At 47.8% G+C, this 6,193-nt stretch overlaps 1 pseudogene; it reads left to right on the top strand.

The window, feature by feature from the left end:
* LOC111957268 (ankyrin repeat and protein kinase domain-containing protein 1-like) overlaps positions 1–6,193 on the top strand; it is a 41,261-nt pseudogene that overhangs the window by 28,009 nt on the left and 7,059 nt on the right.

Genomic DNA, 6,193 nt, shown 5'->3' with positions numbered 1-6,193 from the left:
GAGGGTCAGGGCGTGAGTTGGGGTGGGCATTATATGTTTTGGTGTTTCATTGTTTTAGGTCACTTGTAATTACCTATAATGGTGTCTCAATCAGAGGACAGGTTTTGACGTTTTCCTCTGATTGAGAACCATATATAGGTTGGCTGTTCACACTGTTTGTTGTGGGGTGATTGTCTTCCGTGTCTTGTGTCTGCGCACCACACGGGACTGTTATGGTTGTTCGGTTGTTTATTGTAGTCTGTTCCTGTTCGTGAGTTCTGCTGTTTTATGTAAGTTCCATGATCAGGTCTGTCTACGTTGTTTGTTTGTTATTTTGTATAAGTCAAGTATAGTTCGTGTCAGTCTTCGTCTTTTCAAATAAATTCATTATGTCAACATACCTCGCTGCGTATTGGTCCACCGATCCTTCTCCTCTCCTCGTCCGAGGAAGAGGAAGACGACAGCCGTTACAGACATCTACCACCGACCATACCTAAGACCAAGCGGTAGGGGGAGAGCTCAACAGAGCAACCAGGAGCTCGTGACTTTGGGACGAAGTATTGGAGGGAAAAGGACACTGGGCTGCACATTGGGAATATATCGCCGCGTCGGTGAGGAGATGGAGGCAGCGAGAGCCCAACAGCGGTGGTATGAGGAGGCAGCAAGGAGACGTGGCTGGAAGCCCTGAAAAGCCGTGAGTACTACCCAAAAATTTCTTGGGGGGAAGGCTAAGAGGTAGTGGGCCAAGGCAGGTAGGAGACCTGCCGCCCACTTCCCAGGCTAACCGTGGAAGACGGAGTACGGGGGACACCGTGGTTACGCGCAAGTAGAGGCGCACGGTGTCTCCTGTACGTGTTCATAACGCCGGTGCGGCGTTATTCACCTCCCCGCACTGGTAAGGGCTAGATTGGGCATTGAGCCAGGTGCCATGAAACGCGGCTCAACGCGTCTGGTCCCCAGTGCGTCTCCTCGGGCCGGCTTACATGGCACCAGCCTTACGCATGGTGTCCCCGGTTCGCCTGCATAACCCAGTGCGGGTATTCCACCTCGCCGCACTGCAGGGCGACGGGGACCATTCAACCAGGTAAGGTTTGGCAGGCTCAGTGCTCTCAAGAGAGCCAGTACGCTGCACGGTCCGGTAATTTCGGCGCCACCTCCCCGCCACCAGCCTAGTACCAACAGGCCTACACCACGCACCAGGCTTACCAGTGCGTTTTCAGAGCCTGTTCCTCTCCACGCACTCTCCTGTGGGTGCGTGTCTCCAGCCCAGTGCCTCCAGTTCCGGCACCACGCACTAAGCCACCTGTGCGTCTCCAGAGCCCTGTACACACTGTTACTTCTCCCCGTACTAGTCCTGAGGTGCGTGCACTCACGCCGGTGCCACCCAGGCCTGGTACCCACGCACCAGGCACAGAGTACGTTTGAAGAGTCCAGTTGGCCCATGTTCCCTGCTCCCCCACTAGCAATGAAGTGCGGTCCTAGCCTCGTGCCGTCCATTTCCGGCACAGCACCATGGTCTACAGTGGGCGCCTTATCCGGCAGAAGCCATCCGTCTCCCCAGCGCCATCTAGAAGCCATCTCGCCCAAGCTCTGACCACCCTCAGCGCCGTCGCTGAGCTCCCCCCCAGCTCCGTCTAGCCTCCCCCATGCCCGTCTGACCATCTCGCTCCCCAGCGACCGTCTTAGCCATCCCGTCTCCCCAGCGCCGTCTAGCCATCGTCCGCCGCCGGTCATATCCACGCTCACGCCGTCTGAGCCATCCTGTCTGCCCAGCCCCTTCTGACCATCTCTGCCCCAGCGCCTTCGAGCCATCCTTCTGCCCAGTCGCACGCTATCTGGCACCGCCAACTACACCTCGTCTCGGTCCCGAGCCATTAGAGCCGGCGTCTGTCCGAGCCGTCAGAGCCAAGTCAGTCAGGACCGCTAGAGCATTCGTCAGACAGATCTGCCACGAGCCGCCAACCAGACAGGATCTCAGAGCCCCACAAGGAAGCCAAACGCCAACCAGACAGGATCTGCCAGAGCGCACAACCAACAGATCGTGCCAGACCGCCAACAGACAGGAATCTGCCAGAGCCGCCCAACACAGACAGCTCTGCCAGAGCCGCCAACCATGACAAGATCTTGCCAGAGCGCAACCCAGACAGGATTCAGCAAGCCGCCAACCAGACAGGATCTGCGACCGCAGACACCGCCAAGTCCAGCGACTCAAGCCGTCCCCAGGACCCGTCCAGCCGTACGCAGACCGGTCCATCCAGACCCAGAGCCTCCATCCAGGATCCAGCAGCCCGTCACACAGGAACCAGCCAGAGCCGTCCAGCTAGACCCGCCAGAAGCCGTCCAGCCAGGACCGCCAGACCAGCAGCCCAGGATCCGCCAAGCGCAGCACAGCCAGATCCCAAGTCATTTGGTTGCCCCTAATTTAGTTGGTGTTATTTGGAGGGTGGTCATTTTGGAGGAGGCACGGAACTTGGGTTTTGCTCTATGCTGGGGGGACCTCGTCACACTTGAGCCTACCACCGTGCAATGCCCACCCCAGACCCCCACTAGACCTTTTCGTTAGTTGCGCTCCGAGTACGCACCTGAGGGGTATGTCACGTTCCTTGACCTATTTTCTGTGTTTTGTCATATGTTTAGAGGGTCAGGCGTAGTTCGGTGGCATTATATGTTTATGTGTTTTCCATTCTTTAGGTCACTTGTAATTAGCCTTATATGGTTCTCAATCAGAGACAGGTGTTTGACGTTTTCCTCTGATTGAGAACCATATATAGGTTGGCTGTTCACACTGTTTGTTTGTGGGTGATTGTCTTCCGTGTCTGTGTCTGCGCACCACACGGGACTGTTATGGTTGTTCGGTTCGTTTATTGTAGTCTGTTCCTGTTCGTGAGTTCTGCGTGTTTTATGTAAGTTCCATGATCAGGTCTGTCTACGTTGTTTGTTTGTTATTTTGTATAAGTCAAGTATAGTTCGTGTCAGTCTTCGTCTTTTCAATAAATTCATTATGTCAACATACCTCGCTGCGTATTGGTCCACCGATCCTTCTCTCCTCTCCTCGTCCGAGGAAGAGGAAGACGACAGCCGTTACAATATGGAATCATGTAGTAACCAAAAAAGGGTTAAACAAATCAAAATATATTTTATATGTGAGATACTTCAAATAGCCACTCTTTGCCTTGATGACAGCTTTGCACACTCTTGGCATTCTCTTAACCAGCTTCACCTGGAATGCTTTTCCAACAGTCTTGATGGAGTTTCCACATATGCTGAGCACTTGTTGGCTGCTTTTCCTTCACTCTGTGGTCCGACTCATCCCAAACCATCTCAATTTGGTTGAGGTTGGGGGATTGTGGAGGCTAGGTCATCTGATGCAACACTCCATCACTCTCCTTCTTGGTAAAATAGCCCTTACACGGCCTGGAGGTGTGTTTTGGGTCATTGTCCTGTTGAAAAACAAATGATAGTTCCACTAAGCACAAACCAGATGGGATGCCGTATCGCTGCAGAATGCTATGGTAGCCATGCTGGTTAAGTGTGCCTTGAATTCAAAATAAATCAAAGGCACCAGCAAAGCACCCCCACACCATAACACCTCCTCCTCCATGCATTACGGTGGGAACTACACATGTGGAGATCATCTTTTCACCCACACCGTGTCTCACAAAAATTGCACCGTTTGGATCTCCTATTTGGACTCCAGACCAAAGGACACATTTCCACTGGTCTAATGTTCATTGCTCGTGTTTCTTGGCCCAAGCAAGTCTCTTCTTCTTACTGGTGTCCTTTAGTAGTGGTTTCTTTGCAGCAATTTGACCATGAAGGCCTGATTCACACAGTCTCTGAACAGTTGATGTTGAGATGTGTCTGTTACTTGAACTCTGTGAAGCATTTATTTGGGCTGCAATTTCTGAGGCTGGAAGCTCTAATGAACTTACAGTATTCTCTGCAGCAGAGGTAACTCTGGGTCTTCCATTCCGGATACGGTCATCATGAGAGCCAGTTTCGTCATAGCACTTGATGGTTTTTGCGACTGCACTTGAACAAACGTTCAAAGTTTTTGACATTTTCTGCATTGACTGACCTTCATGTCTTAAAGTAATGATGGACTGTCACTTTCCTTTGCTCATTTGAGCTGTTCTTGCCATAATATGGACTTGGTCTTTTACGAAATAGGGCTATCTTCTGTATACCCCTCTACCTTGACCCAACACAACTGATTGGCTCAAACGCATTAACAAGGAAAGAAATTCCACAAATTACTTTTAAGAAGGCACACTTGTTAATTGAAATGCATTCCAGGTGACTACCCCATGAAGTTGGTTGAGAGAATGACAAGAGTGTGCGAAGCTGTCATCAAGGCAAAGGGTGGCTAAATGAAGAATCTGAAATAGAAAATGTATTTGGATTTGTTTAACACTTTTTTGGTTACTGCATGATTCCATATGTGTTATTTCATAATTTTGATGTCTTCACTATTATTCTACAATGTAGAAAATAGTAAAAATAAAGAAAAGCTCTTGAATGAGTATGTGTTCTAAAACTTTTGACCGGTAGTGTATATGAATACATTTTATTATTAAAGTATAAATGACTAAAGTTACCATAGATTGCCATAGATTACCTGTTAATTACAGAAAATGATGGTAAATTTGGTAAATTACCTGTAGTTTATTTACCAAGTACTTTTTTTTTTTACCATCACTCCGACCTGAATTACACAGCACTCAGTAACTCTGCTTCTGTTTCTGTTAAAGATCATAATTATCCTGTCTGGGGCTTCTAGACTGTAAGCTTTCTGATCCTAGACTTTGAGGAGACTCAAAGAGACTCGGACAGCACATGCTCTGCTCACTGTAATGCTTATTGATGTGAGATGCCTTATTGTAATATTCTAAAATGAACTCGGATAAGATTGGATAATTTACAGGAGCTGCAGGTCACCTAGTTAGGAAGCAATTAAGGCAGAGGATTAAAATGCCATGTTAATGAATACTAACGAACACCATATGTATGCAAACACTGCCGCATCGAAATTAGCAACAATTTTCCGGTCCTGTAAGCATATCGGTGGGATTTGATTTATGCATCAAACTTTGTTACAACCACAATTTGATTAGCTGCATTATCATCCCCTCCTCTATTGAGCCAGTAGGCCTATATTTTCCATATTACAGCATTATTATGCATAAGAATAGGTTATTTGCATGCTACTATCATAAAATGGACACCTTAAATCTGTATGAACAAAAGTGTACGTTTGTTTCAGTGTGATTTTTCTTGGGCCCTTGAATATTGTCTTGGCTACAGCAGTTGTTGTACATTAGGAAACGTTTTCATAAAACTATAGTGCCTCATGGATTTTATCATCTGTTTTTCCCAAGATCAAAAACACTCATGTTTGAACAGAATTTTAAATGAATAACTTACAATATTCACACTTGTACACATCTTGTTAACATTTTGAGTATGACGGATGCATGCAGCAATTTGAGATTCTGTCATCAACATACAAACCTCTTTGTCTGTTTCTTTATTTCCAGGTACTGTTCGAAAGACAGAAGCTCTGAGTGACGTCCTGGGAATAGGTGGATGAAGCAAAGGGGAAAAGACACACTCACCTGATTGTACCATGCTGTCGTCCAGCTGCAGACGAGTGAGCGCTCAGTGCTGCATCCTCCATCAGTGTTGAGATAACAGATAGAAAGCTCTCTCTCTCTCTCTCTCTCTCTCTCTCTCTCTCTCTCTCTCTCTCTCTCTCTCTCTCTCTCTGCTGGGTGTTTTTGGAGTCTGAGTGTTTGGTGTGGAAAGCTCTATCCTAACTAACTTTCTTGATTCTTTTCTTTACATGTTATTTTCTATGGTGGAGGGTTAATGCAATATTTGTTATATTTTTCAAAGTTAGGGTGGAAGAGGACAGAGTAACTTTCCTGGGGGTTGGAAGGTGTAGTGTGCGCAATGGCTTCTCAGCCTAGCGCGGAGGAGACGCTGTCGATACGGCATGGATTCAGGTGTGTTCCTGAGAACGGAGTTAAGGTGGAGGAGGTTCTGCTCGCGGTCGGTGAACAGGTAGGAGCTGAGTTTATACATTCTGCTTCTAGAATGAACAAAGCTGTGGTTGTGTTCATGAAAAGGGCTAATTTGGTCGGTAGGCTAATTGCTAGCGGAATATTTGTAAGGGATGTGTTGGTGTCAATTTCACCTCTCTCTACCCCTTCAA

The sequence above is a fragment of the Salvelinus sp. IW2-2015 genome, linkage group LG4p (assembly GCF_002910315.2).
Source record: "Salvelinus sp. IW2-2015 linkage group LG4p, ASM291031v2, whole genome shotgun sequence".
Taxonomy (NCBI): domain Eukaryota; kingdom Metazoa; phylum Chordata; class Actinopteri; order Salmoniformes; family Salmonidae; genus Salvelinus; species Salvelinus sp. IW2-2015.
Note: the sequence above shows the minus strand (reverse complement) of the source record. Positions and strands in the feature narration are given on the sequence as shown.